This window comes from Echinops telfairi, unplaced genomic scaffold (genome assembly GCF_000313985.2).
Source record: "Echinops telfairi isolate 266 unplaced genomic scaffold, ASM31398v2 ScPeMD7_2291;HRSCAF=2852, whole genome shotgun sequence".
NCBI classification, from domain to species: domain Eukaryota; kingdom Metazoa; phylum Chordata; class Mammalia; order Afrosoricida; family Tenrecidae; genus Echinops; species Echinops telfairi.
Window position 1 is genome coordinate 41,120,616 of NW_022106189.1, and position 8,467 is coordinate 41,129,082.

Genomic DNA, 8,467 nt, shown 5'->3' on the forward strand with positions numbered 1-8,467 from the left:
TATGGATTGTGATAAGAGTTGTATGAGTCCCTAATAAAATGATCTAAAAAAAAAAATCCCGAGGAGGTCATTTTAATTTAAACTAGGGCTATACAAGAATAGGTCAAGAAGTATTGCTACTATGATTCCAGTTCATACATGCAATGGGTTTAGTCAAAGAAAAATGTCTTCACACATGTCACAATGGTCAGCAGGTGGTTGCAGACAAGTGGTTGCAGACAAGTTCTCTCAGTACTAGACGTGTCCTGGTTCTATTAGGGTACCTTCAAAAAAATTTCCAAACACAATGGTGGTTCCCACAGGGACCTGCTCAGGCAATCCAATTCAAGGCAGAGAGGTCACCCTGAAGATTCTGGTGACTGCTTTATTATTATTATTATTATTATTATTTGGATTCCCAAGTGGTAATCTTGATACATTTTTCTTGAAAGACGTAAGACAATTATGAAGGCTCATTAAGACATTTTGAAGAAAATTGATAACGCCTTTGGTGAGGAAAAAGCTAGGACACTTGCATTGATCTCTTTTTCCCCATCACAACAATGCACCGTCTCCTTAGAAGGTAGCAAGAGCTGTCCTATGAAAATTTCACTGTGAAACTGCCCCCAACCCTACTGCCTTGACCTTGCCCCTTAAATCTTCTGTCTTTTTCCTAAACTCACAGAATATTTGAAAGGAGCACAAAGTCTCTCCTGGATGCCAAGCTGTTGTTTTGACATAATGTAAATCAAAGAGCGCAGTATTATTTGGAGAAAGGGTTAGGGAGGTGGAAACATTGCTTTCAGAGCTTTATAGAGCTAGATGGAGGCTATGTTTGGAAACAATAACTTCATATTTTGACTATTTTGCTTAACAAACATTTCTATGAATTTGTTGGAAGAGTTTTAGATGCAATCCTATGAAGGGAAACTTATAATTTTGTTGCTTTAACTAAAAATACCCATATGGATGAGATAACAAATGACATTAAATCCAACAGGGCAGAACAACTGGTTAAAATGAGTAATTCTTTGATTAATAGGGACCAGGGCATTGGGGCTGCACTGTCCCACACAGTAGTGACCAGCAGAACACGGACAACGGGGTTGATCTTAATGGAGATGTGCTGAAAAATTATAAAGCACACCTCATGGTTAGAACACTTAGTGCAGTATAAAGGAGGTAAGCTATCACATTATTATTATTTTTTCCTGCTGATGACATGGCCAAGAAATCTTAGTTTAGGAATATTTAGTGTGGGATTTTCTGATGTCGCATTTGTTAGGAATTGAATTGTATGCCCCACAAATGTGGCAAATCTTTATGCCGTTGTAATAGTTGTGTTTTATGTCAACTTGGCTGAGGCAAGAGTCTCAGTGATGTGGCAGTTTGAAATCTAGTAATTACCCATAGCAAGAACTAATATAATGTAATCAACTCCAGGATGGGATCTGCTGTGAGCTGCCAAGCAGTTGTAAGAAGATTTGGCAGAGTGCAATCCCTTCCGCTAAGCATAGCCCTGATGCAATTGAAAGGCAATTTCCTTGGGGTATGGCCCACTTCCTATCTAGATACTATGGGAAGCTTGTTAGCTTTTTGTTGCATTTGGTTCCTCTATCTCTGGTTGTTTGGACTTGAGCCAATGCCTGTCATATTGTCTAGTTATCATGGGAGCCATCAGCAGCCTGCCCTCTGACCTATTGACCTTGGTTTCATTGGCCTATTCAGTCACAAGCCTGATCCTGAGCTAATATTTGACCCTGGGGAACTAAAAAAAAGTAATACAATCATTTATTTTATTTTACAATATGAAGGAGCTTTAAAAAGAAAGGAGCCGGAAAATGGAATTAAAACAGCACCTTCTAATATCTGCCTTTCAGCCAGGCTCTCCCTGCTGTAATGATTGCATTTGCTGAATCATAATGTAGGAGCTTGCATTTGGTCCTCCTAGTATGTCCTCATTTTTATCCATAGCTCCCCCTCAGAACCTTCTAGAAGAGAGTCACCTGCATACTGAGTCATGATTGCCTTTGGTATTTATCCAGAGTCTTACCTGAGTGTTGACTAAAATGAGTCCCACATCAAGATCATGGTGTCCTTCATGACTTGAGGACTGGTCTCCAGTATGCTTCCAAAGCCCCTTGCTCTATCCCCTGCCCGCCACTCCCACCCCCACTGCCCCAACCAACCCATTTGGCTAATTCCATCAGTGGCTTTGATACTTCTATCAAGAAATTTGGGTTTGATACTGGTTCTCTAGAGCCACTGTGCTTATGTTTATGAGTTTTCAATGAACAATGGTCTCCTCCTTGAGGGAAGTAGAGATGATTCTCATCCCTCCATGGAGACCCTTGGCAATATCTAGGGGCATTTTGGGTTCCTGGAGATTGACAGACCCCGAAAGGTTGGTAAACATTCTACTGTACACATGATAATTTTCATAACGAAGCATTACCTGGCTGAGAATGACAGCATGCTGAGGTTGGTAAGCCCTGCCTTAGAGTGTAAGGATGGTGCTGTAGTGGTCAAGCACTGGGCTGTGATGGAATGTCAGCAGTTCAAAACCATCAGCAGCCCCTCGGGAGAAAGACTGGGCTTTCTACTCCCCTAAACCGTTCCAAGGGGTCACTATGAGTTAGTATGGACTCGATGGCAGTGAGTGAGAGAACAGAAGTCTCGCATTTCCTTTGATCATCAATTTTATTCCTCGCCCTAATAAAGTTGAGGCCTCAAGCCCACAAATCCAGTTGCTGTGCGTTGATTCTGACTCAAGGCAACCCCAGGTATGTCGGATTGGAACTGGGTGCACTAGGGTTTCAGTGGCTGGGTTTTTGGGAAGCAGATCTCTTGGCCTTTCTTCTGAGGTATTGTTGGGTGAACCTGAACCTCCGATTTTGGGTTTGGCAGCCAACGGTGCTAACCTGTTGTATTGCCCAGGGCCTCTAAATGGCCCAAAGGAGATGTTGAATAAATACTGACTGACTGAAAACATGACGTCCTCCTTACCTGGAGCCAAAACGAAGGGAAGAAAATCCCATTAAGATGCTGTGCAGGCTGGTAATATTGTGTTCTAGGAACTAACTTGCCTGGGGCCTAAAATAGCTCGGGATACATAGAAACTCTTTTTAATAAACAGCTAAACTAGCTGTAGAATTAACATACCACTGCTTCTTAATCCATGCGCTTCCGAGGTACTTAAAAACCACAAAAACATTTTTGCATCTGTGTAAATGGGTTTAGCTCTCTCCTTTAGCTATCTTATTGCCCTACTAATTTGCTGAGTAATATTATATTTATTAGCTGTGTGAGCTTGGGACATTTATTCAATTTCTTCAAAATGGGTATTAAGAGATGTGTACTTCTTGGTGCTCCGAGGCAGTGGTTACAAGGATTAAATCCGGGGCGGGTTGGGCAATGCTGAGTTCATTGCCTTCCCTGTAGGGACCTCCTGTCCTGTTGTTTCCTCGTTGATCTGCAAGACCACTTGTATAAGGAAGCCCAGGAGCAAGCGCCATCTTCATTGAACCCACATCTCAGGCTGGCACCACCACCACCACCACCACCACCATTACCCTCGGTTGCTTTCAGTCAATTCCCACTCATGGAGACCCGTGTGTCAGAATAAGACTGCGGTCCAGAAGGTTCTCGAAGGCTGACACATTAGAGAAGGAGATTCCCAAGCCTTTTCTGAGGTAGCGCAAATGACCCAATTTTCACTTAGCACCCCCAGACTCTTCCACGGTCAGGCCGTCTGGTTGAGCTTTCCATCCATGAGGGCATGATGGGGATATTGGTGGCTTAGCTCCATGGACTTGAAGCAAGAAATGTCTCTGCTCTACAAAGCTTTTCTGGAAGCTTCTAAATGATTGAAAATAATTTGTGGTGGTGGGGGGCGGGGATCACTCATGGTAAGGAGCCAGACATTTGTATTCAGTGGTGGCTATTATTTCCAAGCTCTCCTGAAGCAAAGTCTCACAGAGGAAGAACCACCTCATGTTTCCACCATGGACACCGGAACTCTTGAAGGAAGTCAGAGAACATGGACACAGTTTCCTGCCAAGGGGCTGAGGCCTCCTGGCCTCATAAATGGAACTGCTCCTAGAAGTGGCTAGAACCAACCCGGTGCCTGCACTCCCATTCTGTGGGGAGAATGGTATTTTCCAAGTGTCTCCCAGAGAGAGGCAAGGCCGTGAGCCAGTGAGTCATTCCGCCTTGGCACAGAGACCTCAGGGCTTTGGGGGATACAAGCAGACTCTGTTGAAAGGCAGCCCTCCTATGTATGAATGGTCCCTAGCCAATTCTTTGAGGCCTATAACCTACCCTTGCCCCATCTTTGCCCCTTCTCACCTCAAGAAACCACATGACTTGGGGGTGTGGGGTGGATATTTGACACTTAAGCCTTGGATGTCAGCCAGGTCATTGACTGAGGAGAAAGTCTGCGTGGCTTACTTATCTCTGGAGGCAGGGTTGCCAGCACCGGCTCTCTCACCAATGCTTGGGGGGCATAAGGGTCAGCCTGGGCATCTAATTCATAGCTCTTCTCTCAGGCTTCAGGGTGATATGTAACGCCCGTTTATGTCAGCGCTCACTTGTGGCATGTATTCAGCTCGCTGTGAAGAACTTCTCTGGAGAACACACAGCTTCATTAAGTGTGTCTGCTGTGGAGAATCTTTTATTTTTCCTGGCAGCTGTCAAGAGACTGTCTTCCAGACAGAAGCCCACTCTTGGGAGAGAATTCTGAAGAAGGTCTCTTTGGGGTTAGCATGGGGAATTGATTTCCCAGGGCCTTGAATGTGAGCAGGCTGATGGAGACTGGGATGGATTTCGACATTACCCCTTAGTTAGAGGGAGGGATGACGACAAGGTGGGGAGTAAAGGTATGGGGATGGTGAAAGTTAGGGCAATGTCTGAATGCCGACCCTATGCCAGTTGTGTTATCCTACTTCCTGAGATCCACAACTACCAAGCAAACCTGCTAGGATGGACTTATAATGGAAACCCCTTTGGCTTCTTGTCCAGCTCAAGGGAGGTGCAATTTGAAGCCCCATGTTGTTGTAGTTGGGGGTGGTCTGGTCCATTTCGTTCGCGGTGGTCTTCTTGCCCTGTGGCATTTCCTCGGCTCTACTCTTATTGAAACAGATGGCCGAGTCTGCTTGTGGAGTGGCTGGTTGGTCCAAATCACAGACTGATTGGTTGGAACCTGGTCACCTGACCACTGCTTAACCAAAGCTCCTTTGAAGGTCCCCAAGGGGAGGAAGCCAATATTGGGTATAGGGCAGACCCTGGATCATCATAGACTGGCCAACGGGGGTTTGGCCTAATTTTAGTTAAATCGCCAAGGAATGTGGCCCAAGGGTAACACATGACTTACAAGGTTAATATCCCTTGAACGCTACTAAGACAGCGCCCTTCTTGTCTTCTCGAACAAAGACTAGGGACTTGGTCTACATCAGTGGAGGCGGGCTCCGATAGAGAGCATTATTCATGGTCTCCAAGGAGAAGGGAAGGCACCTGGCATGAGCCGTGACTCTGTTTATTAGCTCCTGGGTGCAGGGTACGGGAGCAGCACGGTAGGCGCATGGTGACCCAGATGGCAACTCCAGCGCCATGTTGGGTGCTGCCAAGAAACAGTCACTTGTCAAAACTTCAGGCGCAGGCCCGAGGTTCCAGCTCATTGGGACCCAATTCTTAGATGAGCGCAGGCAGAAGAGCAAGCTGTGCTTGACTGGCCCCAGATAGGCTGGGCAGATGCTGCACAGGGGGCCCCCTCTCTCAGAGCTCCAGGGCTGGCGAGGCTCATCATCCAAGCAGGACCCCAGGGAGAGCGGCTGATGAGGACCCCGCTGGGCTGGGAGCTGCTGTGTGCTTGGCTCACATCCCCCTGGGGTGACCTGGAGCCCTGCCAGTTGTGTGCCAGGGAGGGGCACGCGGAGGACCTTGCGGGGCAAAAGGCCCAGCATCGTGCTTGGATGCCATCCCGTTGTTTGGGGGCTGCTGCGGAGACTTTTCAGTGGGCTGGGCTGGAAGGCAGCCGAAAGCTGGGTGCGCAGGGAAAGCTTGGCTCTGCCTCTCTGCACCGCCCTTACCTGTGTGGAGGAAGGCGGCTATCTTGCGTCATCCAGACAGGTCTCTGACCTGCTCTGCCTGCGATGGCTGGGGAATAATCACAGGCTCCCTCAGGCCAAACAATCATCGACCTTGGAACCCAGACAGAACCCCCGATTGCAATGATGAGTCTGGGTGTACTCTTTGTGGGTGTGCGTGTGCATGGCTGCATGGGTCTGGCCTTGTGTTTCTGTGGCGTGTGCGCATGTCTGTATTGAGTGGAGATGTTTGCATGATCAGGGGTCTGTGCAAACACATGTCGTGCTTCCCTGAGCACCCATGTGTTTCCCACTCAGAAGTGTGAGACATAGGACCAGAACGTGCCCACGTGTGTGCACAGTTGATACATACATGTGTGCAAAGGGGCTTCCGAGCTTTACATTGAATGGTCACTTCTCGTCTCTTCCATGGGCTTTCCAAAGACTCCTCATCGGTGCATGTGTGCATCCTCTGCACACCTGTGTGCCCGGGTAGCCACAAGGCCCGTGACATGCATTCAGCTGTCCACTCATTCTAAGGTGACTCCACTCCAAAGTTGGATCTTATTTTTCTGGTGGATTGATTTTCTTTGTTTACTGGTTTGTTTTCAACAGTTATTGAGCGCTTGAAGGATGACAGGACCCGTTCTGAATCCCTGGGAAACAGTCCAAAGCTGCCCACATGGAGCTTCCAACTACAACCTAGTCTGGCACCGTTCATGAGGGTTTGTGTGTGTGTGTGTGTGTGTGTGTGTGTGTGTATGCGGAGTCTGGGATCCAAGATGATGTCAGAAGAATGTGACTTCAAGGATCATTTGTACGACTGCCAGGTGAAGGAGGTAGGTCACAAACCAGCCTCAAAAGAGAGCTGGGCGGGGTGTGGGGGGACAGAATAATGGCCCCTTGAAGATGCTCTTGTCCCACACCTTAGACCCTATAGAGGGGAATACAGACACAATTCAAGTTGCTGATCCATCCACTTCAAGATGGCAAGACTTTTTGTGGATTATCTGAGTGGACCCAATGTCATCACAGGGAAAATCCCAAGCACATTGCCATCAATTCTGATTCGCAGTGACTCTATAGGACAGGGTAGCACTGTCTCTGTGGGTTTGAAAGACTGTCAGTCTTTACCAGAGTAGAAAGCCGCATCTTTTTCTTGCATAGAGGCTGGTGGTTTCAAACTACTGACCTTGTGTTTAGCAGCCCAACACACAACCACTATACCACCAACGCTCCTGTAATGTAATCGAGAGGGTCTTTCAATGTGGAAGATCGGGGCAAGAGAGGAGCTCAGAGGGTTGCCCTGTGAGATGGACCGGGCTGGTCACCATTGTCTTTGAAGATGTAGGCAGAGGGCCATAAGGCGAAGAATGTAGGCAGCCTCAAAGGCTGGGCAGCAGCTCCTCCCCAGGAACTTCCAGATGGACTACTGCCCGGTAGGCACTTGACATTAGTCCAGTGAGAGCCCTGTTGGATTCTTGACTTCCACACTCTAAGATCATGAAGCTGGGACCCGCTAAGCTGCTAAATGTGAGGTCATTTCTGATGGCAGCAATAAAATACTGGAACCAAGGTCTAAGGTCAGGGGAAAGGGACCCTGGTCTTCAAATCAGATGAGGGGCAACCAGGCTTATGGAGACCAACACTTCATGGGCGAAGGCTCTTCAATGAGGGACATCGGCGAGCAAGTCCCACTTGTAGACAGTCAAGGTTGAGGGTCTCAGTGCTCATGAGCTGAGCAGCAATGGATGCATGGCATCAAGTTAGGGACAGTCACTTGAGATGACAGCATGAGCCCTTGTTATGGCTGTTCATTTTAGGTCAAAGTGAAATAGTGAAGTGGCCACCAGCGACTCAAAGACCTGGACCACAATGTGAACTTGACCCCCACACCAAGCCTCCTAGGATCCCCCACAGACAAAGTTATGGTCTGGGGTGAGCATATGGCCCCATCCTGAAAGAGAGCCATCCCCCGCCAGACAGGCTAAAGCCACTTGCATGGCGTCCCTGCTGTCCAAAAGCCCTGGGTTGTGGGAACTGGCCAGCACCAGCTGCGTCAATAGCGATAAAACGAATAATTACACATTTGCCACTGAGGTTCGTTGTTGGGGGCCGAGAGAAGGAGTCACAAGCAGGGCTGCCTCTCATGATGCTCACCAGGGCAAACTGGACCAGAGCTGAGCAGCAAGGAGGGGTGAGTTCCATTACTGCAATTAGCGCACTGCGTAAACAGCACTTAAGGGCCCTATCTGGGAGTTTGTGGTAATCCATCTGAAATAGACAACTATTTTATGCAGGGAGGAATTGAGGGGAACTATTTCCAAGTCAATTTAATAGTCTAGTCTGCAAACAATCCTCTCCCTCCTGGCTCACCCTCTCCCCTTGTCTCCCCTTCTTGGCAC